Source organism: Gallus gallus, chromosome 3 (assembly GCF_016699485.2).
Source record: "Gallus gallus isolate bGalGal1 chromosome 3, bGalGal1.mat.broiler.GRCg7b, whole genome shotgun sequence".
Taxonomy (NCBI): Eukaryota; Metazoa; Chordata; class Aves; order Galliformes; family Phasianidae; genus Gallus; species Gallus gallus.
This window is the reverse complement of record NC_052534.1, coordinates 32,739,980-32,767,163: the sequence shown is the minus strand read 5'-3', so window position 1 is coordinate 32,767,163 and position 27,184 is coordinate 32,739,980. Positions and strand designations below refer to the sequence as shown.

The 27,184-nt window shown below is 36.8% G+C and overlaps 1 long non-coding RNA gene across 1 annotated transcript in view; it reads left to right on the top strand.

The window, feature by feature from the left end:
* LOC101747770 overlaps nt 1-27,184 on the top strand; it is a 50,063-nt gene that overhangs the window by 14,466 nt on the left and 8,413 nt on the right. Inside the window, exons 2-5 of the long non-coding RNA XR_001465828.4 lie at nt 13,258-13,402; nt 23,903-24,139; nt 24,397-24,479; nt 26,544-26,703. This is a non-coding gene — a long non-coding RNA (uncharacterized LOC101747770). The remainder of the gene's footprint in view (nt 1-13,257; nt 13,403-23,902; nt 24,140-24,396; nt 24,480-26,543; nt 26,704-27,184) is intronic.

Sequence of the window (27,184 nt, the reverse complement as noted above, 5' to 3'; positions counted from 1 at the left end):
TTTCTCTTCTTGTTACCCCCCTTCAGCAGCTCCTAGCAGAATCTGCATCATCAATTTGAAAAGTCCACAAAGGGGGTTAATGTCAACTCATCTGACTTTATCTGTAGAAGATATAAGATGTGCAAGGCTTCCTGCCTGCAGGGCTGTGGACCTAGCAACCTCCCACTTTTGTGTGGCAATGAGCAATGCAGGAGCAGTGATCTTTTCAGCTGGCTCTGCTAAACTCATGTAAGACACTGATTCATGAGTACAGGAAGGGAAGTGCCTGGTAGCTTTTGAATTCTACAGCAGGTGTATGACATATTAACATGCAAAGCAGTACACAGTGAATCTGTGTTTCAGGCTGTTCTATTGCTCATTTACTTTTGCTTTATATCTGAGCTATCAGTTTGTGGTGTAAATTTGGTTAGCAATTTAAATAGTCTTTTCTCTTTAATATCCTATACCATTACTATATTTTGTACCGAATGTTTATGAAATTACAATAGAATGGCTGCTATGTAGATGCTGATGAAGACAATATGTATTTCTTATGAAAATACTTGGAGCTGGAATGACTCATACTGGCCCACACAATGAATAAAATCACAGACTTCTGAGTAATGTATACTATCAATAGCACTCATTCATCACTGTAAGTACAGACAGACACACTTAATTGGCTTTGGCACTAAAACAGAACTCCAGTATGAACCAAAATCAGTCTGCAAGAAGGCTCTGAAAATAAAGCATAAGGTGGGACCCATCTTTTCACAGGATACACCAGCTATACCAATTTTCTCATCTTTTCACAGTGAAGGCCATCATCTTCCAGCTACTTGCCAGTTTATTTTTTACTCTTTTGTCACTTTTTTTTTTTTTTTTTTTTTTTTGTACACAATTTTATTTCATTCTGTTATGGCTTACTTGCAGCTTGGGATTTCTTTTCCTGCAACCAGTTTAGATACATATTTGTAACTCTTTGCTATCCCTTTGATTATTAGCAGCTAAGCACTCTATGTATCTGACTCTCAAATGTTCTCTTAATGATCTTTAGAAAAAAAGAAGTGCTCAAATATCAGGAACTACAGGGACAGCTCACATGAAGGATAACAATATTTGCAAATGAATCTGAATAAACTTCTCTAGCTTAGAGATACATGTTAAGATGTTTCCTTCTTGTATTCTGGTCAAGCATGTGGTCTCTGTTGAGGCAAATAATCTCTTCAGCAGCATTATACTGCTGAAGTTTATGAACAGGTTATACTGCTATTGATGTTATATAGATTTGGATGTTATATACATACATAGACTGGACTAAACTAGAATAGTTCTGTTGGAAGAGACCTACAAAGATCATCAAGTCAAAATACGTGACCAGTTCAGAGATAAGGAAAATTTAAAACATATTCTTGAGAACATTATGCAAATAACTTCTGAACACTGAAAGACATGACACATCAACCACCTTGCTAGGGATCCTGTTCCAGTGTTCTGCCACCCTCAAGGTAAAGAAATGCTTCCTAATGCCTTGTCTGAACCTCCCCTGGTTGTGCCATTCCTATATGTTCTGTCATCAGTTACTAGGAGCAGAGACTAGCACTTCCCTCTCCATTTCCCAAGTTCAGGAGGGAGGAATCAGGTCACCTCTCAGCCTCCTTTTTTTTCTGACTAGACAACTCAAGTAGCCTCTCACAGGATATGCCTTCCAACCCTTTTACCAGCTTTGTTGCCCTCCACTGGAGGGCAACATCTTTTTAACATCGTGGCAGCCAGAAATTCACATGGCAGCCAGAAATTCACATGGCATTCAAGGCGAGGCTGCGTCAATGCTAAACATGGTGGAAGAATCACCTCTCTTAACTGTCTGGCTGTGCAGTGTTTAATGCATTCCCAAATGCTCTTTAGCCTCTTTGCTGCCAGAGCATGCTGATGGCTCATGTTGAGTCTGCAGTTGGCCAGCACCCCTGGGTCACTTCCTGTATAGCTGTATATATGTATATAACATATATATGTTATATATAGTATATAGAGCAGTGTAGGTACACACTACAATGCAGATGAATGGCAGTATGAAATCTCTGGGTGGGTAGCCAGACAGACTTGACAGAGTAACTTACTGAGACTTACAATGTATCACTTAGCCACTTGAAATCTATAGTGTTTCAGTAAGTTTGAAGGGCGCTGGATTGACATAAACTACCAATGGAGCATTTCTGTGTTGTTATTCTCTCCTTACAGCTTCTGTCTTGGCCTAAGACTATAGATACAAAAGATCTTCAGAGGCAGACAAGGTCCTTCCCATTTGGTGTCAGCTGAAGGTCTCTTAGCAACTGCTGGATATGCAGATTCAGCAATTGTCTTCCTATCATTTTCTCTGCATAATGAGATACTACTGGAGAAGCCTTGGCTTGTGTAAGAAGCTTATCTATTTCCAGTTTTAGCTTTTACAGCAGTATGGTTACCCATCAGAATTAAATAGGTCAGTGCTAGGGACAGCTGCAAGATGCTCTGTCAGTACAGGCCTCCCAGTTACATGCCAGTGTAGTTCTGAGAATAACACTTGTCTGTGAACTGGAATACTTTCTTTTAAAATATATGACCCACCGTGAATTTTCTATCTTTAATTTTTTCTAATTGTTATTTATTTATTTATTTATTTATTTGTGTGGCACAGACACTATCCTTCTGTCCTTGTCTGCATGCAGTCCAGGGTCTTGTAGTTTACTCTTGACTGCATTTTACAACAACTCACTTGAGAGAGGACCCTAGCCACTGTGAAGTGGGTAGTGTTTGAGTATATTTAACACTAGACATACCAACACTCAGTGATTTAGTATAAAGCTTGGCAGGAGTAAAGGAAATAAGAATGCAGATAATTTGATTTAGTTGTGGCTTTGACTTCATAGCCATGTAATAGTCTTGCTAAGATCTGCTGTTGATAAGCTGATATCCCTTTTCCTAGGGCCTAAAGACATATTGCTTTTCTGAAACATTAAGGGAATGAATGGCTAAAACCCTCTGAATCTTCTATGGCTACATGAGTCATATTTATGATTTTCCCTGGGACTTTCTGATATTCAGTCAGTGTAGATCTAAACAAAGCAAAACAAAAATGCAGAATGCCATTTTCATGTCACAGAAATCACAGAAAATAATGAATGAGGGAAGCCATTCTCTTCACATGGGATGGGCACCTTGAAGTAGACAATCCATAAATCTCTTTCATTGTATTTGTCAGCAGTGATTTTAAGGGCCTGTTTCTCAATTCACAGGTTGTGGTTATTAGTAACTTCATAGCTGTGCTGCAGATGTCATTGAGGCTTATTCCTTGGAGCCATGTCATCAATCATGGTTTTCTCATGGTTTTCACATACTAGAATAGAATAATCCAAAGTATTTTTCCCCCAGTAATGATTGCTTCAGTAACTGAAATGGAAAATGTAACATATAATCATCATATGCACGCATAAACCACACTGACTGGCTATTTAAGCTGATGCAAGGCAGTGACATTTTTGATAATGCTGTACAGCTCCTCTGGGACTTACCTTGTGTGCATGCAAAAGAAAGGCAACCACAGTTCTTAACTATGCACCAGAAATGGTAGTAATGTAGCTGATATTAGAATTGCTGTGAACTTCTTCCAGATACTATTTTTTACATGGCAGGCTATAGTGTCACTGCCCCGAGTAATGCTATGCTGTTAAAACACCACAAAAGATCAGAGTTGTCTGAAGGCACATAAAGAAACCTATGCTGAGTGTTTGTAACCTCAAGGTTTTGTTTCCTGACAAGGAGGCTTGCAGCAGCTTAGGGATGTGGGATATTTGCTAGAGGAGTAAGAATTGTTGAAAAAGTGTATTCTTAATGACAGCATATAAAGGCTTTTTTCATGAATTTCCGCAAGAAAATACCTGTAATCTCACTATAGAAAAAGTCTAAATTAGTATGAAATTCTTCAGTGCAAATGGCAAGGGGAGGTTTTTAAAGGTTTTTCCAAGATATGGTGTAAGTGTAGTAAAATATGATATCCCTTCTTATATGATACCTACTAACAACTTTAGCTATGTATATATGTGTATGTATATCTTCTAGTGATGATATTTCCAATCCAGGAAGCTTTATGTGTACTCTGAAAACCTGGCAAATAGTCAGCTTCTTCCATGGAATGAGATGCGCCTTAACAGTGAATTTCATAAATTTAATCAGTAGGCACATGCACCAGTGGTGATTTATATCTTGGCGGTTGATCAATGACACCTTACATTTGCTGCTTGTTTACAGAGTAAATGGAGTGTTTTGGAACTGTGCAAGTGCATACTGAGCTCACCACTTTGTACTCTCTGCCAACTATTCTTTTTCAGCCCAAGCATATTTCTTCTGTACTTCAATTATGCATTTAGTGGCAAAATACAGTTCAAATGAGCTCTTTCTAAAATTGCTGCTGCAGCTCTTCACATCTGCCTAAATCCTCCCCACAGACTTTGTCAAAAGACAGGCAGAATGTACGCTGATGTGTAAGCTCAGGATGTGAACTTATGATTGGATCTAGGATAATTTAATCCACTTATCTTAATTTCTGGTGCTCTCTAGTTTAATCTGGAGTGGATCATCTGTCTTCATAGGTAGGAAAACAGCTGTGCAGGAGCATGTGTTGGTTTTTGGCATCTGTTCTTCTGAGCACTGTGAAGTAAATGGATTCAAACCACTTGGTTTAGAGTGGTTTAGAGTCACAAGCTTAGGCATAAAAATTGAGTGCAAACTCATCCGCAGTTGGTCACCATTTTTTTAGGAAGCGGGTACCTGTCAGATCATCACTCTTAACTGTTTCTCCGCATCAGAAAATATCTTCTTCTACTGATACGCTATTGGCAAGAACTGATCTAACAAATATGGTGAGAATCTATTCCAAGTATACTGCAGGAGTTCAGTGTAAAACAGGACTCTCTCTACTGACTAACTAACATTGTAAGCAGCAACCTACTATATACTCTGTTCCTATCTGCCTGGGCAGTAATGCTGGAAGCTTCCTGCTGCTGCTTGTAGGAGAGCATCAGCTTAGAATGAGCTCTGAACACTCAGGTTGCCCTTTAATAATTTTCTGGCTGCTCAGAGTTATTTATTCTCTCTAACACAGCCCAAACAGATAGGCTCATTTTCTGCATCTGACCCTTTTCTTTGGCAAGTCTGATTTCCTCCTATTATTCTGTGCACCAGTAAAGCATCCATCACATTCCATCCCTGTTTTCCTGTACAGAGATGCCATCCATTATTGTGTCTGTACTTTTGTGTCCCTACTGGAACTTGCCTATTCATATTCAATATGGCAAGTGTGTCAAAAACATCAGCTCCCAAATGGGACCACAAACGTGGAACAAAAAATTCAAAATGAAATGTAGGCCAAAAAGTTTATCCATCCACCTGGGTCAAAATGACGGTATTCTCAGCAGTACTAAGGACTTCAAGCTCTCACTGGAAATAAAACTAGGAGCTTTTAGAATGGCTGTGTTTTAATGCACTTATAATTTGTCAGGTTGGGTGTGTTTAAACATGTGACATTGCCTGATGTTTAAGTGTAACAAAAAAGCATGAGCTGAACCTTGTTCAGACACATAAAGCCCGTGATAATACTTCCTTTGTCACTATTTATTTATTTATTTATTTATTTATTTTACTACAGGAAACTCTCATTCATCCTCTTAGAACTGTCCTTTAAAATGCTAACATATTTTATTCTAATGGTGCCTTCATTCACTTGCAGAAACTTTATAGAAGGCCCCTAAGTGATGTGGCAGCACAATGGGGAGCAACATTAATTTCAAGTTCAATGCAAATCAGTTTATGTTGAAGCAAGACAATGTCCACAGAAACAGCTGGTTTTACTACATCTGCTCAGTACATTATGCCCATCAGATGATTCATATATACTTCATACAATGTTACGCTGATGGCATTAGAAAAATATGTAATATCAAAAGTGACATATTAAAGCATTTGTCAAAAGACAAAAGCTTTGTAGGGTAATTTAAAGATTTTCTTAGATTATTTGCAAATACTTTGCTATTCAGAATTTCTGTTCTTGAAAAACAACAAAATGCTTTTGCCACTAAAACTTTGTTATGTGTATAATCCCTTTGGTTTCATCGAGCAATGAAGCAGCCTGGCTCTAAGTGACAAAAGCAAAGCTGGCAGAACCTGTCCATATGTTTCCCAGCTTCTCTGCACTGTAGCTGCTTTGTGGTAGCATGTCACTGCAAAGCAGTACTTGCACTTCAAGCTGAAAACTTTATTTGGCATAATATACCGAGTGCATGAAATCCCCCTAGTAGCTCATTCATGTTAACAGTGTCTTTTGTGCTTTTCTTTGTTGAAGAAATGAACATTTTTCTCTGCTCCTAGATGCTCAAAGGCATCCTCCCATCTCCAAATTTGTTATGTGGAACATGACAAATGTTCCTACAAATAGGGATCTCATGTTAGTTGGTTAAAAAATAGTAAATAGATGGAGCAATTAAAGAAGGGCCTCTGAATGTTTAAGGACAAATTCATTAATATCTCCTGCATAGCACAGTATCTTAATTATTGCTTGTAAAAATATCCTGTTAATGAAAGTACCTCTTCAGGTCATTTCTTCATAGCCTCTGATCTAAGATTAATAGGTGCAGCTCAGCAGACCATTGTTAATTTCCATCTAAGGAATGATATGGATTCAATTAATTATACCTCATTAATGAATTGGAATAGAACATGACATTGCTTAGATGTTCATTGTCTCCTACAGAAAACATTTTTTTTCTAATGCTATTTGCTAATTCATGTTGAAATATTTTCATTTAATAGATAGCATGTGAAATGTTCAGATGAAGCTGTTCAAATTATTTGATCCAAATTTTGTTTTGCAATTTAATGGTACAATCAGTCTCTAGGAAGGCATGACCTGTGGCTACAAGGAAAAGAGGACAAAATAAAGAATATTAGTTTTGATTTGTTCTCTGAAACTGACCTGACGTTTCTCATCTTATTTCTTCTCCATTCTCTTCATGGGTCTTTTGGGTGCTATATTTTTAAACTACTGTTTTGTGTTGCAAACACATACCTGTTCTAAGTCATTTGTGTAGAGGATAATCCCAATAATTGAGGTTTCTGGGTTAGGTTTTCCATTTTATTTTTTTTCAATGTCCATATGTACCAAAGTTAATTTACTTTATTTATTAAATTTTAAATGAACTTAAATAATGTGTAATCCTTGGTGTATCTATCATTACAGAAAGCTTATTATTCATTATTTAAGCTGAAGTGTCAAAGCTAATCACAACTTCTTGACTAACTCAGTTTTGGCTGCCTGACTTTAATGTGCCTTAGCAATGAAAGGTTTTCTGAGTGAAGCTATTTAGGAACATTTGGAAATTCAGGAAATGTTAAGATCTAAAATTAAATATACAAGATTAAGGTAGACAGTACTACTAGATGATAGTCGTTCAGCTTCTATTTGAAGAAATACTAGTGTTAATATTATTGGCCTCTGTCTATCATAACTTTTGCATGAAGAAAGACCTCTTAGTTTTTAGCTGTTCAGCATTCTGTAGATCTTTTCATTAATCTAGCAAGTAAAATACTCAAATTACAGTCAGACAATGACTCAAGATAGCTTGATTTTTCACCTCTTTTTCTTTATTACTTTTTTCTTTTTTATATTTAGAATAAGGTACTGAAATGTTATTGATGCGTTGACTAGTTCACTCTGGGTAAGGGGGATAGTTTGTAAGGCAATAAACCGTTAAGCCGCTATCTAATGGAGATCACAATTGTTAACTGTGAAAAATGAGTGATGATTCTACAATCAGTTGATCAAAAGGTATCATTGGGAAAACAGATAAGAAAACACAAAAAAGCCCTACTGCTTCCTGTGATAATTATTGGTGTTGAATGACTTTAACAAAGTTTTTGTGTTTGCTTTTCACAAAAATCATTTCAACTGATTTTCTAACATGTATTTTTTTTTTCAAAATAATTATCTATTTTTTTTTTTACCTTAAGAAGAAACTTCTTGTGATGCCATCACAAAGAACATGATCACAATGCATCCAGTAGATAACAAGTGCTGTATGAAGAGCAGGCATTCGATGTTATCAGAAGGGAGAAGCATAGTGTTAGAAGGGAGAAGTGTAAGTAATGAGTCCTTCAGTTGAGATAGATGTAGTATGTAGATATCTTTGCAGACAGATCTGGAAGAGCAAGATGCATATGGAGAAATATGTTGTTGTGTTTCTAAGCATACAAAATTTTCATTAACAGTAACAATGTTTTCTATATAAAGGTTTTGCCAATTCTTCATATTACCACTGCTTACAGTAGCACTGTTCAAGCTTATTTTACTGTGATGTTTTGGGTATTGAAGCAATTGCTTTTTAAAAAATGTCCTCGAATGAAAGTATTACAGTCTGTAAGTGTAAAGTCTGTCATTATTAATAACAAACATATCAAATAAGCTTATCTGTCTAGATCTTTGGTACACAGTACACTGGATATTGTAAACAATTTTTGGACCTTTCTTTTTGAGCTTTACAATGTTGTCTGTTATTTCTCTTCCATCATTTAATTTGCTGAATGTCTTATAACAGTCATGAAGCTTATCCTTTTCAATTATTTCTTAATCACACTATCAATATAAAAACATTTCTTGTCATTGGTTTTGAAGTGACTTATGGGAGCTGATTTCTGAAAATAAGAAATACGTAACTTTCTCCATCTTTATATAATGCAGGTAACAACTAGAAATTGAACAGACAAATGTGAATGTACAAGTTCCAACTAGATCTTTGTAATGTCCTTTTCTCTACCTCTATCACCTCATAAAATAATGTAGAAATATTAATCAGGAAGCAGACACAGTATGCAAAGCAAGTTTATATTCCTATGCTTACTGTCCTATCAAATGCCTTGTGCTACCTTGTCATATCTAATCAAAACTTCTTGATGTTGTGCCCTCTGGATGAGTGATTTGATTTTACGTAAATTGGACATTCATATTTATACTTTAAACTCGATGTGGCATTTAATGTTCATGTTTTGATCGCTGCTTCAGTGAACACAAAGTTTATTATTTTACAAGTAAGCCATAGAGTTGCAAGATTGTACTTGACTTGCAAAACAATAAAATAAATCTTTCAAAAAATGCCAGCATTCAATAAATTATGTACCTCACATCGAGCTGCAGCAACACATAAAATGATGTATGGCTTAAAGATAAGGTGTTAAAAGGGAAAATTATGGATATATGGTTAGTTTCTTTAAAACTATCACTTATCCCCATTCCATCACTCTAGCTGTCATTTTGTTGTTTAGGATTTTTTTTTCCTGTTTTTGGACTAATGCGTCTGAATTGTGACAGAAACTGCCATATTATGAATAATTCTTGATAAATGTAAAGGGAGATGAAATTTCTACAAACTCAATGAATATTTAAGGTCACATATATAGTATAAAATCTGACATTAAAAGCCAAGGGCTTTTCTTGAACTGAGAAAAGTTTCATTGAAAGCTGGAATCATCTTTAGGTAAGCACTGTGTGTCACCTGTACCTATTACAGGATCAATGTTGGATACACTTCTTTTTGACTGTGAATTGTGTGAAACTTTGCTCGGTTTTCTTTACAGAGGCAAAAAATAAGAACAGACATGTAGGCATTCTTGACACTTGCTTTGGTACTGAGTAGTTTCAGAGGACTACATTCTGCATTTGGGTCAGTAACTTACTGTATATTTCTGGGTAGCAAATAAGTGTATCTTACTACATTAGCATGTGATGTTTCATGAGCCACAGCCCAGATCAGACGATGCTGTAGACTGTGTTAATAGCTCATTTCCTTTTTAACTCTTCTTGCTTGATAGTAGAGAAAACTGAGGATTTAGGATGGTAAGGTGGTAGCCATACTGGGGAGCCTGAATTGTACATGAAAATGGAATAGAAAGAAAGAACTTAAGTTCTTGAGAACCTTGGCTATAATTGTTTTGAAATTAGAAAAGCTTTGGGTTATTAAATACCCTAGAAGTCTGTGAAGTAGTCTATTTCTTTGGTAAATACATATTTACAACAGTACCTACATTTAAATTTTAATTCATTAGTAGGCAAAAAAAGTTGTCAGTGTTGTATTTTTTACCTGCTAATTCCTATTAAAAGTGTAAAGATGTCATATAGTAAAGTGCAAGACAATCATAAAACTTCATTCAAATTTTCTACCAGATGAGTTTAAATTGTGTATCTCATTTGACAACTTCTGCTCGCTTCACTGACTTTCATTATATCCTGTATTGTCTTAAGGGCACCCTGAAGTTCTACAGTCTGTGATTCACTATCCTCTGAGAGGTCTAAGAAACTTTCCACTGACTGACATAGAGAGTGTATCAGAGACAAGCAATCCGCCCATTTTTTGGCTGGGTTTATAAACTTTGCAGCTACTTGATTAAGTTCTCAAAGATGCAGATAGTTTTGGAGAAATTAGTAAAAATTAGCTGCTGAATCTTTGTGAAATTACTCTTAGGCATAATTGAGTACTATGACAGAAAGAGGAAAGATGCCTAAGAAGCATTTTAGATGACTCATCATCATCACTTGATAGTTCCTGCATATACTTTACAAAATCCAAACTCAATCTGTTAATCTTCCTGGAAGAGAGGCCTTCTGTTTGTGTTTTCGACTGATTTAGGCATAACTTCAAAGTGATCCAGTTATAGTTGCATTGCTTCTTTTGCCCGTATTTTTCTCTATAAAGGCATGGTTTCTTGATAAGGAAAAACTTAGTACTTTTTATTTTAAAGATGATGTAGAAATACAGTAGCATAAAATGTGCTATTCCATAAGATATGTATTTATTCAATATCTTAGAAATGCTTAAATAATGATTATTTTCTAGGAACATAAAAAATATTTTGTTATATAAAAGGCATGTTTTGCTGTGTACCTACTTAAAGTTCATATACAGTTATGGGAACTTGTAAGGAACAGTTTCTGAAATATAGAGTGTGAAGAAAGAATTCCTTAGATATTTCATGCAAGTTCAGTGAATGTGTACTGAATATCACAACATGTGAAGAAAAAAAATGTATTTATTACTGCGTAAATTGAGACGCGTAGGAGAAAGAACTCCTTTTTATCCACTGACATTCTAGAGGTGAGAACATGGTTCTCAGTTTCTGTGTAAAATTGGAATTCTATTTAACTATGTTAGTCAAAAACTTAAAATATTTTTTGGCAGGAAATATTTTTTGTTGATTCCAGTTACTTTGTTATTCAGGTTATTTCCTTCTAGTCAAACTAGCTATTCCATCATGAGTTGGCATTCCTCAGTTAAATCAAAATCAGACTTCCTTCTCCAGACACATTTGTGTCCTTCAAAACTCTTCCTTGTTCATAGAAAGTACTAGATGCTGCCTAAGAGAATATACTTTCATTTATGAGGGAAAAATAATGACAGGTTTGTTGAGTGTTTCTCCTGTTTCCATTTTCTGCTACTGAACTCAAGTGCCTTCTTTGGAAAACAGTTTACTGGCCTGTAACCTTCCTGACCAGTAATTATTGGGTTATGTCCAGTTCTACTCCTTCTTGCCCTGTTTAATCCAAACTTGCCTTTCCAATAGCCACAAATATATCTCTAGTATGTTTGGACTTGATGATCTTTCAAGGTCCTTTCCAACTTCAACTGCAGCATAATTCTATGATGTCACATTTATTCCAGTTGTTTCTTTTATACTTACCCATATTTTTGCAGTCCTTCAGAGAACAGCTTTTGAGAAGTCATGCTGAAAGCTTTATGTAGTTGCATAACAATAGCACATAGGTATCTGAGAAACAGCTGAGACAGGAGAAAATTCTTTTTCTTAGGAGAAAAAGAAAAGATTATAAGGGATGTGATTTTTCTTATTTGTAGCCTTTTCTTCATTTAGCCCAACTTAGATTTGTTCTCAAGATAGCTTATGTAGTGCAATGTATCTTTTCCTCCTATTAGAAACATCTTCCTATTAGAACTTAATTCCTGTATTTAAAAGGGTGAACCAGACCTTAAGGAAATTCCTTCCTCAAATCCCTCATTTAATGTATGTGTATGAAGTAAAAAATGCAATTAAAAAAAGCATAAGCTAATTCCACCTATCCCAAGTGGAAGACATCCGTGTCTGTGGCAGGGGGCTTGGAACTACCTGATCTTTAAAGTCCCTTTCAATTGAAACCAGTCTGTGATTCAGTGTGAAGCAGAGTGTGAACTGCTCTAGAGTTTGTGTGGTGAACATTTTTACTCCAAAATCAAGGTGTTAACTCGGGTAAAGTCACATAATGCCACCTCCCATCTGACTCCTGAGTGGTGCAGGGAGAGCTGAAAACCCTGGATTTTCTAAAGGACTCTGTCCCTTCATTTTCATAGCTCCTATTGTGGAATTTGAGAGAGAATTTGCTGCAGCACATGTTACATTTTAAACAAGTTAAAGAAAATTGTTCAACCTTTCCTATATTGCCCCATGTTCCTACTTTGTCTGCAGTCAGTAGAAGTGGTGGTATAGCTTTGTGTGCCCTCCTGTTTGTACTCTGCCTGGTGGCTGGAGAGATTGCTGAGCAGGAGCATGTTGCTCTTTGCCCCTTGCACCCCTCCCCATCTTTATTTGTAAGGATGGAAAACAATGTACTTGCTGGAAAAAATCTTATTCCTTTTCATACCATGCTGTGCCTGACTTTTCCTTACACTGTAAAAGTGCTGAGTTCTGAAAATTATTATCTTCTAAGCAATTACACTGCAAGCTATCAGTTCACATGAAGGGTGGCTGACATTGTGTAAGCTAGAGCTATTTTGATGATAACGAGCGAGGCTGCAGTGAAGTCAATTACATTAGACTGGAAGAGTTCAGAGACTCAATTCATTAGAGTTCTTCTAACCTCCCAATCACCATTTCAAGTCCATCCCTAGGGGCTGTGCTATGTATGAGAGACATTAAAGACAATGCCTCAGGATCTCTGATATCCTTGGCAGCAGGAGGAGGTATATCTTTTCACTCACTCCTCTTGGCTTCTCTCCTTCTCTTTCTGGCACCCTTTCTGTGGCAGTGTCCTGTCCCAGACCTTGAGCTTTGGAATAGAAAATACAGTTTATCCTACATTGTTTAAGAAATGCTGAATAAGTAACTGCTTGTGTGTTGGACAAAGAAGGGCAAACTAGAAGTGCCCCTAATAAGGACATTATTCTCTCAATGAAAAATTTTTAAAATGAAATTATTATATAATTTTTACAGACTCACAGAATGGTTTAGGTTGGAAAGGACCTCTGGAAGTCATCTGGTCCAAACTCCTGCTCAAGCATGGCCACCCAGCAGGCTACCCAGGATCACGTCCAAAGTATATACTCTTATGTTTGGATGTTCAGTAAGGAAATCTCAGGTGAGTAAAACTCAATATCATGGCCCAAACTTCCTCCATGTATGATTATATTTAAATATGCGGATTTTACCAGACACAAATCTGATCACATTGCTCAAATGGAAAACTGCAAAACATTTAATAGCGCAGTGATCTGATAGCACTTTCCCTAAAGCTAACAAAAATTGTAAATAATTTGCAATAGAAACATTGCATGAGCTCATTATTTACCTCATTATTTTGACAAGGATTTGTACCTACTGGGGATGGAGACTAAGATATAGTGGCAAGGCTCTGTGAAGGAAAATAACTGTGCTCTAAAGACATGAGGACAGAAGGACTCCCGGTGGCAAGAAGACAGTAATGATATGTCTTAGACCACATATGGTAGTAATGCCTATACTATTGTGGAAATCATGTGGAAAGTTCACCTTGATGGATTAATGCAATTATCAGCTACTTGAAAGACCAGGAGAGGCATGGATGAGTACAGAAGCCAGCTCCTGCTGGCACTCAGATGGTCATTTTTGGTGTTGTTAGGGGATCACTAGTTGACCTGAATTAAAAAGTTCTTGTCTGACTCTGTGCTTCAGAAGTATAAATAAGGTATTTTAAATGAACTTCATTTCTGTTTATTAAATGATCATTCTGGTTTTAGCAAAAAGAAGCAATTTTTAAGAGTAGGACTTCAATGAATAAGATCCTCTTGTCCAAAAGAAATCTTGAATTTTCTCTCAGGAAGAGTACTGAAGTCTAGATGGCTTGCTCTCCCTTAACCCTTCAACTCTCAGAAGTTACACACATCTGGAGTTGTACAGCAACTGCTTGCAATACAACATGCAGCTAATGTCAGAAGACAAAACTCCATGGAAGTATTGATTGCAATAGATACGGACATTTGGCCTTGTGCATTGTCACACTAGCTGAATGAGATCTTTCCAAGCCACTTATGTACCTAAAACTGTTATGGGTGCTCCACATAAGCTAAAAGCACAGGCACATCAGACCCAGCTGTGACATTACCAAATGAAATGGAGCATGTGACTGTGGGAGTGATTCTGGTCTGCCTCTGTGCAGAGAAGAACAGGGTCACTAATACTTGTCAAAGGTAATGAACAGAGCTCTTGGATATGTGGATGTGTGACTGTGTCCTTACATATCCCTCTTTTTCAACTGAGTTAACTCAAGTACTGCACTAGCGTACCTACTTTTAGAAACTTGAAGACTACTGGAAGAAACCTGCCCAGGTATTTCTGTCTAATGCTATGCAGAGACCTAGCCAAGGTTTAGCTCATATGCCTGAACATATGAAAAAGCCACTAATGTGATAACATATACTCACATACACTCATAGCAACCCTTGTTAGTCAGCTCATGTACTGATCTGGAATGTGTCCTCTATGAATACATAAAATATGATCATACTGAAATAAAAAAAACACCACACGTTTTTATTGCATGTCAAAAATATAACGTACTCTGATAGATACAGTTAAAAAAAAAAAGAATATTAGAGGTGTTTTCTTACATAGGAAATTCAATAATGAATGTGATGTAGTGCTATATTATCGATCTATGGCAGAATCAAAGCATCCAGTATCACATAATGGATTAGAAACTCTTTGACAGAGAGCTGAGGTTAATGCATAGAGCAGTATTGTGACTCCTAGCATTTAAGCTCTCATGATTATTTTAAAAGAATGATTACATTTGACACTGATTGAGTTTGTCAGTTACATCAAACAAGAAGTATCAGCAAACTGGCAGAAGAAAGTTACATTACAAGGAGACTTAAAAAGGTCACAACAGCAGAATGCAAGAACATGACATACAGTTGTGAAAAATACTGAGGAGGAAAGAAATAGCCATCTTCTAATTTTGATGGTATGGCTACCCTGAAACCAAAAAGGCCAGGAAACAGCTGGTGATGATAAGAAAAAAAATCACCACACTCTTAATAGAAGACAGATGTGCTAGATCATTTGTAGAACATGGAAGGAAATAGTGTAGCTTTCATAGCACTGGTGAGTCAGTATGTGGAATAAATCATGAGCTTTTGGTCCCATCATATTGGAAAGATTGCAGAAACTAGAGGAAAGAGAAAAATGTTAGGCAAAATCCTTTAAAAGACAGTAAATCAGACTTCTGATGTAACCTGTTTGAAAAAAAGTGATTGAAGGCTTACTTCCCAGTGGCTTTAAAACAGAGACATGGGTCAGATGTAGATCTTGATTCAGTGAAATGCTGTAGAGCAAACTTCATTTTCAACGTCTGCTTAGACAGATCCGTTTCCTTTGAGCATTGATCTATTCGCCAACATATAGGGGAAAAAGGGAATTTAAGCACACAGGACAATTTTCATGTTGAAAGACCTTGATAAATTACAACCATTTATAAGGTAGAAGCAGAGTAACATAAAGGAAGTTATCATCTAATGGGAGTTATATGGAATAACTGACATGTGAGAGATGCTAATTGCCCTGTACATTGCTTTGATCTAAATTATGACTCAAAATGAAAAGCCTTTTCATTGCATCTTAAACTGTATTGCAAGGGTAAATATCACTAGGTGGCAGCTGAATTAATGAGACAATTTCTCTTCTTTGGGGCCCTTCACTTGTGTTTGGCACTGATTCATTGAAATAACTCAAGATATAGAGAATTTTACTTCTGGTTCTATTAAAAAAGATGGCCATCAACTTTCTCTTTCCTCTGTTTTTTTGTTTGTTTGTTTGTTTTTAAGGCAGTAGGAACATTCAGAACGAATGATGAGTTGGGAAAATTTGGTTTCTGTGGTAGAATTATGAGAGGGAGTTGCTAACTGTACAGTATTTCAGTTTTTGCTACTGTGTTTGCACAGCCCTGAGGGCTATCTAACAGGAAGGAAAATGCAGCTTGTGCAATCAAAATCATGTAACCATTTCCTCCTATACACAGAATTAACAGCAATAAAATATTTGCTATAGGGAGAACTGTAAACAAATCTTTTCTCCATGCTGGAATTTATGAAAACGTTCAGGTGCGGAGGTGAAATCAAGAACAAATAATTAATGACCTCAGCTGAATGCAGTGGCTGAGATTATTGGCAGCTCTTGACTGCATAGCACAGCTCAGAGGGACCTGCTTTAAATTAACTCCTCTGCCTTGCTTTTCCTCCTGGCTGTGTGAAATGCTGTTAGCTACGATTCTGAAAGCTTCTCTAACAAATATCCCCGAATAACAATTGCAACCTGTTACTTAGCCTCTTGAAATATTTGGGTTGTGTGTTTGTTTTGCTTATCTCTCTTTTTAGACAGTCAGTAATAATTAGTTATACTCCATCTAATTATTTTAGAAAACATAATAAACATTAAGCATGTATCAAAGCCATCTGGAAATGCTATGTGCTGCACACAGAAAAAGCGGGTTTTGTATATAATCAGCACAGGAATTTGTTCTCTTTCTAAGTTTTACATTAGCAACCCTCACACAGGTCAAGAATGTGCTTAATAAAAAGATTCAGTCAGGTACCTGATTCTTTGATTCAGGATATTTTGGAAACCTCCTGAAACATCCCTATCATTGTTGGCATTTAAATCCCAGTGAATATGTTGCTCAGCTGTTACCAAGGGTTTATGGTCTGATGACAGGAGGAATGAACTGGTCTCATTTCTGGTTTAGGCCAGTCCTGATGATACTGTAGGACAATCTGAATCACAGCAAGAATTTACTTAGTGTTTTATCTGTGAAGAATACAATTACCAGACAGGCACAATAAGACCAAAGGAAAATGAGTGCTCAACATAGAAAAGGGAAATTCTTGTGGGAAAATACGGCTTAGCCTCTTAAAAGAAGCAAGTACTGCCAGTACTGCTTGGATTAAGCACTGCTGATCCTGATGGTTCATTTTTGGCGCTGAAAAAATGAGTATTCTCCCACTTCATTTTCATGAATTTGTCATACATATATGTGTAATACCAAGCTTGAAGGAGTCCTGGAACTAGCCATCTCCATACTGATCTTATTCCTTAACCCCTTCTTACATAAATTGGGCAAAAGGTAATAACATTCCACCCCCTTTCCTGAATCTTATTTCGACTTCTAATAGCTAAACTCTTCATCCTAACTTGAGTAGGCAGCTAGCTAGTAGAATATTCATTCACAATCACTGGGCAACTAACCTCTTTCTCCCACTTTGCCTTCTTCTTAGTAAGTGCATCAGGCTAACTTCTAAGCACATAGAACATCAAGATTATAGCTGTAACCATGAAGAAATCAGCTTACACCTGAAAGATATCTGCCACACAAATATCTTGCTACTTAGGTTTTATGATTTAGAGTCATATCCTCATTTAGGAAATATTGCGAAGGTAATTAATAAGACCATCTTGTTAGACTCCTCCAGCCCAAACAATACTCACCAATCAATACAACAAAGGGCTTACTTTTTCACTAAACTAAATCATTCTGCCTTAAACCTAGAATAAGTGATAGAAACTATGATGACAAAAATTCTGTCAACATCCTGAGGGCTGGAAGGGTTCATGCTTCTCCTGGGAGAACGTGATTTTACAGACATTAAAAAATGCTTTCCACATTTTTCTTTCATAGTTTCTTCACACTGAGATAAGTCCACCAGCATTTACTTTTTATCTGACTAATTGTAGATGTATTTGGATTTTTCTGTCTATGAACCTCTAATGATAATTCAGTTGCTACCTCCAAACACTTCTCTGCCATAATCCAAAGAATGTAGCCTATTTTGTGCTACAGAAACATGTTGCAGTGAGAAAAATAAACTACAGTTGAGCACAGTTCAGACCATAGACCCTCACAGGCACTAATATTTTGTTGATGACATAATATTAAAATGCAAGGAAAATAACTTCTTAAGTGGTAAAAATTACAGTAGCATGAATACAAAAGGCTCCACTTGCAAGACCCAAAATTAGGAGCATAGTTATTCCATTACAGATCATATGTGTATATACATAGTGAAAACATTGCTTATCTAACACGCTTTCATGAATGCAACCTTTCATCATGCTTAACTGTACTGTACCATCACCAAAAGCTGGGGAGCAGAAGGAAGATATTAGCAGTCAGAGCTGCTTCTGCAATTTGTCATGCGTGTCAACGCAGTGAGAGACATGCTTGAGCTAGCAGTGACAGCGCAATTGAATAGATAGCACAAGACATGCCCTTCACTTTGCTGACATGCACTCAGCATACGTCAGAGCACCGCTCGGCAGAACCAATTTCCATCCTTCAGCATTCCCAGAGAGGGGATGTTTCTCGTCCCACACCTGTGCTGCTCTCTGGACTTCAGCTCTTGATTAGCACAGCATCAGCCACAGCTCTGGGCTTTGCTGTGTTGGAGCTCCAGCATGAGATGAAACATTTTCAGTTCATATAAGTAATAAGCATTACAAATTAGGTTCAGATCAATTATTAAATGAAGATTATTATGAAAAATTCAAGAGAAGCTATTATACATAATGTATTTGTCAGATTAAAAATCAGCATTTGTGTAGTATTCTTTTTGACTGATAATGCATTTGGATACTTAACTCATTTAAAAGGAGTGTAAACAATAAGATAATTGGGTGTGAAGTGTGTATATAAAAGTAAGAACTGGACCTGATAGCAGCTTCTGCAGGAAGGAGTTTTATGTTTTGAGCGCAGCTTCCCTCTGGTCTGTGGTGAGGGCACTCAGAATGCATTATCCCAGGCTTGGGTACTGCTTTCATCATCACTATGTTTGACGACATTAGTTTATTGTGCACATTCAGGGAGAAGAAGGATTTTTATTTAAGGTGTAGTCCAGTCACTTCAGTAAAAATCCTGGAGGCTGCAGAGTGTTTTTCTAGTAATAAAGTTGCTGGTTGTCCCAAAGCCTGTCAGGACAGAAGGTATAAGCAGAAGAGTCGCTTGTTCTCTTGGCTTTCTTCTACAGCTATGCTGTGATATTTTGTATTGCATCTCATGAGTCAGTGGAGCCTCTTTCTCTTGGGGCTTGATACAGTAAGGATTTGATGCTGCTACAGAGCCTACAGAGTTAGAGATGGTTAGAAAAAAGGAACCGTTGACAGAGCATCTTTCACATCAGAAAACCTAGGTTCCATGGATATGAGACATTCTGGAGAGGTTTGTTGGTCATTTTGAGTTTTACAGGGGGAACTTGTCCAAAATGCAAGATGCCTGGTGGCCCTTGTGTCCCTGCGCTTAATGATTTTCCCAGTGGGGAGACAGCATCAGACTTACCTCATAGGCACCTGCTGCCCATGCTGGTGTGTCCTGTCCTCAAACCTGGGGTACATTTATCCCTGCTCTAGATTTAGTAGCTTGTGTAATTTGTTTTGTATTTGTTTTGTATTTCCTTTTTTTTTTTTTTTTTTTTTTTTTTTCACCATTATTATTTTAGAGGCCTCTATTCTAATAACCTTTGCTGGCCAAGAAGCCATCACCTTTAGCTGTAAATGTGTGCAGTAATTCTGTTGCTCCAAAAGGTCAGACTGCATTTGACACAGTTATCCTTTGAGAAAGGAATCTGGAGGAACTTCTGTTTGTTTGTTTGTTTTGTGGTTTATTTTTTTCTTTTCTAGGAGGAATGTCATCCTCCACCTTGAATTCTGAGATCTTATTGGTTGAAAAAAGAAACATAAGAGATTTGAAGGACTCTATCATATAAAGCTGGATATTAAATAATATTCAGTTTATATATTTATAAGTATAAGGTCATAGATTTTTGGGTTATAGTAAATGACTCAAAAGAAAAAAGACTTTCCCGGAGGTTGGAAAATCTCCTCTGAAGCCTTTTCTTTCTCTTGAGTAAATATGTGCAGTTATAATTAGACAGTTTTGTTAAACATGTATTATGTAACCAAAAGCCTGGAACAGCTCCAATGCCATTTCTCTCTATTGTGTAAATATGTAATTAGGGAAGATTTTTTTCCAGTGCTGCTGCTGATTACATTTTCCTCACTCATGCAAGAATGGGATTTTTCTGCTCTCAGATATACCGCTTTACAGCAAGCCCTGATGCAGCACATTACTCTCACATTCCCAGTGGTGAATTCCTTGACCCCATTTAATTTCTTTGGGTCTCACCTTATTTTAAATGGGGCAGAACCCATCTGAAATCTGACGTATCATTCTAAGTGAACAGTAAGAGCTAACAGTGGCACTGAGCATAGTGATGACAGTAATGTTTCCATCATGTGGGATCAGTCAAAGGAGCATAACTTAGAGGACCAGATCCTTCAGTGTCCTGTGTGTATCAGAGCATGTCCCTAGTGCACAGCTGTGCAGAGCCACTGCCATTATTGCCCCTGCTAAGAAGACTCAGGTTTAATAGGTGCTGTGGCTGCACTTTACTAGTGCTTGAGGAAAGCAGTGCAGATCTTCTAGCTCCTGCCTCTAGCAGTCTTTATTTGTGGAGTAAGAGGTGAGCCCTGAATTCTGGCAGCTCTGGTTGCTCACAGGAGGAGCTAGTTGTGAACTTTCAGGGTACAGGAGGAAAACTCACTTTCAGGACCTATATCTGGCCCACTTGAATGGAGATACCTTATACCTCTAAACAGCACATGCTTCTGAGAGAGCCTTTTTTTAGGCATAGAGCATAAAAATACAGGTATTTTTGTGTAAGCTTTGTGTCACTGCTGATAGCATGTTCTAGAGTAGGAAAATACAGCAAAGATGACCAATATGGAGCATGTCAGCACAGGACAGGCACCAGCTTGATTCAGTACTAGTATGAATTAGTTGTGATTTTGCAAAGAGCTTTCTAATGGTGAATTTTCATGTCTAGAAGTACTTCTGAAGAAGAGTGAGTAATTTTGAGGATTCACAGTGCTTGGGCATCTTTTTTATTATTTCTGGCCTGGATTGTGTTTCCCCAAGAAGTTGTTCCTTTTTCCTTAACGATCACTTTGAAAGACCTTTATGATTCAGGAGGCAGCTAAAGCTTTTTAAAAATGTAATTAACATTTTAGTGAACTACTGAAATAATTCATGCAGAGATGAGCCATGAGGAGCTCAGTGGACTAGAATCTGTTGTGCTCACCACTGATACAGAGCAGTATCATGCTCCTGCTGACAATCCCAAATCACTGTTCTCAGACAGCTTGCCACCTTTGTTTCTGTTGTCTCATAAATAAACTACACCAGTATATTGTTATCATGTGTATCAGTATTGAAATCATCTCACCTCCTCAAGTGGAAGGCATTAGAAAGCATTATACGTGTGTTTTGGAAAAATGGAGCTGCTGCTCCTGATAACTGCAGAGCACTAAAGCTTATCTCAGTAATAAAATTGATCTTTAAAAACAGAATGATTAAACTTTTAGAGATAATATGTTACTTCAGAGTTAAAGCAGAATTGTTTCTTTAAAATAAAACCATCCATCTCTAATCTATTGCAATTTTTTGAGCAAATGAAAATAATAGATGCTAGTGGGAGAAAGGTTTATGCAAATTAAGACTTACAGCCAATGAGAAAATTCATCAAAAGACTCTATGAAGTGATCCCATGATGAGAAATGTACCCTCAGTGCCTGGAAATTGTCTCAGATATGAAAGTACATATGTCCTGTCCTTTTAATAATGGCACAGTGTGGCAATGTGTTCTACAGGATCAGTAGTTTAATATGTTTTTAAACATAAATTATAAATAAGTAGACTGTATATCTATTACTTTAATTGTTACAGTAGTGAGCCTGAGATACTAAAATTTTCCTGGAACACAAAATTACTTCAAATACTCAGTGCTAGAGAGGACTGGAGTTTAATCACATGTTAAAAAAAAAAAGAGACCAAAAGTTTCCAGCTCTGATTCAGTGTTGATGTATATCCATTGTCATATACAACGGTAGCAGCAATTTGAGTTATTCGTGCATTTCATTGCCTTCCAATTTAACTGTATGAATTGTGGTTGTTGTTGTGGAGAGCTCGGTGGTATCCTTGCTCATTACAGAAGCAATCCAGCAGCAGATGGAAAGTTAAGTGCAGGACACAAAATGTGAAGGAGCTGTGCCATTATACAAGTCTATATGTCTCTAAGGCAATCTTACTTCCATCTCTTTCTCTTTAGCATGTGATAAACAAACAAGCTGTCCAGCAGCAGTTTTTGGTAATCGCTGCTTTCCAGATTTCAAGCATGATTATTTACCTGGAGATTCAGAAAACCACAATTAAATGATGATGATGATTCAAAATTCTTCAACTCTATATTCTGGGTTAGCTCTTTGAGTGAGCTTGTAGATGTATGTGTAAGACAAGGGGGAAGCAAAGCCAGGACAGAAACATCACGAGCTCAAAAACCTGAGCCCAGGTTTTTTGGTCTGCACTGTAGCAGCTGGATGCCTAAGCAAGAGCAGAGAAATGGTGTTAAAAATAAGAAAAACAAACAAAGCTAAAAGAGTATAAGGCAAAGTGATTAACTTGTCTGAATGGGTTTTGAAGATCAGGGACACAGCACACTCCCACACCTGTACCAGCCCTTTTGGACTGAAACACTGTGAGGATCCTTGTCCATTCCATCCTTCCTATTCTGCTTCCTTCATAATCAATATGTGCTTAGTGGCAGAGAAAATGTGAAACTATTTGACTGAAAAAGCTGCCCTCTGTTAACTGTCTTGAGAGCTTAAGGCAGTTCTATTACTTGAACTGAGCAATTCACCTTAAAATAACAGTGTGACGTTTCCCTAGAGAAATGAAATCCAAAGTCTGATCTGTCATAACTAATAAAGGCAGAGCTTCGTCAGTCAAACAGTCAGCAAAGACCTCAGGGAGAAAGGAATTAATGGGTTTTATTAATGTGTTGCTGTTGTCTGAACATGTGTGCTATACTGCTGTTGAACTATAGAATGAAGAAGTGCCACAGCATTCTTGCAGTGATGTTTTTTGTTGTTTTTAGTTATCAACTATTGCAATCTTCAAAAGAAAAAAGTCATTATTTGTACTGGAAATAAATTTCCTCATTTGGAAAGACTCAAACAACGTACATTAAGTGAACATTCCCTTAACCCTTATTCATAATTGACATCTCAATGTATTTCTCATTCAAGAGACTGGAGGTGATTCAATTATTTTGGATTTGTTGCCATGCATATTAGTTCACAGTTAAGACCAAAAAAAAAAAAAAAAGCTATTTTATCTAAAGTAGTAAGTAGAGTTTAACATAGAAATTATTTACACACTGGTACCTCAGCATCTGAATGATTTACAAATGCTTCAAGGTGCTGAAAACCACCAGAAGTGCGTATCTTGTGTGACCAAAATTCAAAAGTCAAAAGTTGATTTCTAATCCTGTGCTGTGATTTTGTTTTTCTGAATTAGTCAGGGTATACTTATTAAGAAAAAATATGTTTTCTCACAAGATGAAATGAGTTCATAAATGTACCTAATTACTAACAATTACTAAATGTGAAGAAATGGAATTCACAATGTTCTATGTTACAGACAAATTATCACATCTCAGAGAATACATTTTTGTGTTCAGTGTCCTTCAGACTTCGTCTTTTTTTTTTTTTTTTTTCCCAGGCTTAAGAAGAGTTTTGTGACAAAGATATAGTTCAGCACTTTTCCAGTAACAAAGGAAACATGAGCAGTACACACATATCAGATACTTCAGTCTCGTGAGAAGCTGTTTCTGCAGGGTTTCCTGGACAGGATCAAGAACCACTGGAAATATTCAGATAATTTACTGGAAATCATGAAAGCAGACTGTCTGGCAGGTTCTGTTTTGAATAAACTTTGGATTGAAAGTGAACTTTTTGGGTATGTATGTGAACAGGCTTATTATCTCTATCCATACTTCACAATTAATTAGACAGGTCTATAAACAGTTTCATTAAATACTAAGATCAAAAAGTCATGTCCTGGTCCTAAGAGATACAGATCACACAGCTAGTCTTTGTTCAGGCAAATTCTTGTACTGGAATTAATTTTCAGGACAGCCATTCAGTCATTGTATGAAACAATGAAGTAAAGAAAATAAGTTCTACGTGTGCTTAGTAAATCACCTCTCTCTGCAGGTGGTGCCATGCTCTTCTGACAACCAGCTCTGTGGCCACTGTCACATCCCACCAGGACGCTGAAACCGAGTCACTGTGAGGAGGTAAAATTCCCAGAAGCTGGCACACAGTGTTGGATCTCACAAGAGATAAAAAATAGTCCTGACTTTTGCCATTATGCGAACTTGGTACAAGACACATGTTTTTCAACTGGTCTTTCTTTCAGTGCCACAATAAATTCTGTATGCACCACATCATGTTGTCACTCATCCACAGAAACCTTAACAGGGACAGATTGGTCACTTAAACAAACCATAAATCAACTGAGATTCCACTCAAACAAACTGGGGAAGGAGACAAACAGAGGTGCAGGTCTTGTTTCTGTAGTGAAGGAGTGATCTCCAAATAAAATGCTGTTGATTAGAATTATGGAAAATATATGAATTATAATCACATCAGAATACACTGGAAAATGATTAAAACTATTACCAAAAATGCGAAGTCCAGAACAAGGAGGTAAAACTACATTTGTAATTAAATGTAGACAGTGAGAGAAAACCCAGGAAGTTTATATTCTTTATGAGATCTTTATAAAGATTATCTGAAAGTTGATGAGTGTACAGAAATATCACTTCAGAGTCTGTGCCAAAGATAAATAGAAGCACAGTGTATTTTTAACTGGAACAAAATATGTAGGATAGAAGCAGAATATATCTCTCTCTGTAACAGGAAAAATTGTGTAGCATAAATAAAGCATAATCACATATTCACAAGGAAATGTTTTTACCACAGGTGGGAAGATATATCTTCAGGTTCTTGTAATGCATGCGTAAGTGTAATATCAGATATTCATTAGCTACATTACACGATCAGTTTAAATCTGTGTTTGTATTTAGTTCTAACAATTATTTAAAATATATTCAATAATGTCAAGTTATATGTACAAATCAGTTTATACCAAACAGATGGAAAACATATGAAAAGATTCTAAGAAATGATTTTTTTTGACTCTGCAGACAGTTTGAGGTTCCATTTTCCACATTGAGTCTCAGATGGGTTTCTGCTCTCTTATTTTAATAGATCTTTTTTTGTGTGTTGAAAAACCTAGCACAACCTAGATTTGAACGAGGGCATATGTTTGGGCTGAAGCATACTCCCATTTGTTTTGCTGTCTTTTTTATCATTCTGGGATGAGATATCTGCTCTTTCGTTTCAGAAACTTATCCTCAACACAAGACAGCATCTCCTATCTTCTCTGTCTCCTCCATGTAGGATCAATATAATATATTTCAGATTCATCGGTAATCTTCAGTGACAGTTTAATTTAAAGAAAAAATTAGGCAAGTATGAGCTAAGTATTTGCATGGGATAATAAAATTACTCCAGTAATCCTTCACAAGTCCGTAGCAGCCTAATTGCCAGTTACACTTTCACTGGGAAAAATCCCATATCTCCTACAGAGAATAAGGTGTTGTATTTTTAGGGCTACTCTGTCGATTCAGAAACCTGGGCACTACAAAGAAAGGCACATAAAATGCTTGCTAATATACTTTTCATATTGATTTTGATATAATTATAAGAACTTTCTGAAGACATTGTCTAAGAATAGATGAAAAGCAAGACCCCTCAGCATGGTATTACCCTCTTTTAGTGCTGTGGGCCATAAGGCTGAGGAGATGCCGGGAGCAGGGAAGCAATGGAGGAGAGCAAGGTGTCAATGAGACTGCTAGGGCAAGTGGAGTTATTCATTGTTGTAAGAACTAGCGAACAGCAAGTGGTTTTCATACAGCCTGTAAAGGGGGTAGGTTTGTGTGTGTGTTTTATTAGTGTGAGACTTTTTGTAATTCAAAGGAGAAAGTGTGGGACATGGGAATAGTCTTCTAGGGACTTTATGACCTCCGTCTATTACAATGTCAGCATAAAATTCCTTATATCTTTATGGTACTTGCGACTTTTATATTGTACTATAATTCTGTACCCACTTTGAGGTATTCTATTCACTGTGGTGAATTTTATTCCCAAGTGCTGGGAAGAAATAACAGTGTGCTCTGAGATGACCCAACTCCTTCAGTATAATACTGGTAGACAAATTATTAGCATCTTTTCCATGCAACATTCCTTATACCTTGTACATAAGCTGCATGCATTTTTTTTTTCCCATAATGCAGAATCCTGGGAAATAGCCTATGCCTTGCGGGGAAAAAAAAAATGCCAGAGTGCCTTGAAGTCCAGATCAACACAGACTGGTGATCCTACTACCTGCCACCTACAGAGCTGCTTTTTGGATCAGTTCTCCCTGGAAAGAGCCATCCTCAATCCTGATAAAAGGTAAAAATATATTTTAGAATGATGTTTGCTTTGTAGAAAGAATGAATGTATTTTGTTGTTATTTGGTGCCACCTGTTAAACAAACTTCTCAGCACCCCTTCAAACTCTATAGACTACTGCCATGAGTGGTATGGCTTAATACATCTCAGGAATAAAGCCTGATGCGAAAACACAGCTCCATTTAGATTATACTTTCATGCACCTGAAGAATTATCTTAAAAGTTTTTTGAACCTCTTCTGAGAATCAACATGATTTCCTCATGATTTTACTCAGAACTGCAATCAAAATCTCTTAAGAACGAGGCACATTCTAATTGGCATACTTAAAAATTCTTAGTTGTGACTCAGAGATGGTAATGTATTTTAAGAATAATGTTTCAAAGAAGGAATTTTGTTTGTTTGTTTGTTTGTTTGTTTTTTCCTCAAGAACTATTGTGGTGGTTAGTTATTTCTTCAAAATCACTCTGTTGCCCCAGAATAT